Genomic DNA, 384 nt, shown 5'->3' with positions numbered 1-384 from the left:
CCCCCCCCCCCGACGTAACTCGGGTGTATACAGGCCGCATGCAGAAGCAATGCATGGTGGTTGCTTCTTCCTTCTACTGGCTACTGATTCTTTTTCTCTATCTGCCTCGGCTCACCTAAACCTGTATAGAAAACTCTGCCACTAACCCTTTACTGTATTCTCTGTATGATATTTCTCCTGAGCCCTGAAACATTCACTTGTCGAACACTTATATACTGTTCTTTGTTTCTAACTCAACCTAAATGTAATTTCTTTTTTTTCTGCGGTGTACATACACATACAGAAATATCATTCTAGGCTGGCTTCGCGGCTGCTACTTTTATCCACATTGCTGTAATATGAAACAGTAACTATGCTGTTACCCGCTCTCTATAGCAAGCGTAC

Source organism: Eimeria mitis, genomic scaffold (genome assembly GCF_000499745.2).
Source record: "Eimeria mitis Houghton genomic scaffold, Emh_scaff2230, whole genome shotgun sequence".
NCBI lineage: Eukaryota > Apicomplexa > Conoidasida > Eucoccidiorida > Eimeriidae > Eimeria > Eimeria mitis.
Note: the sequence above shows the minus strand (reverse complement) of the source record.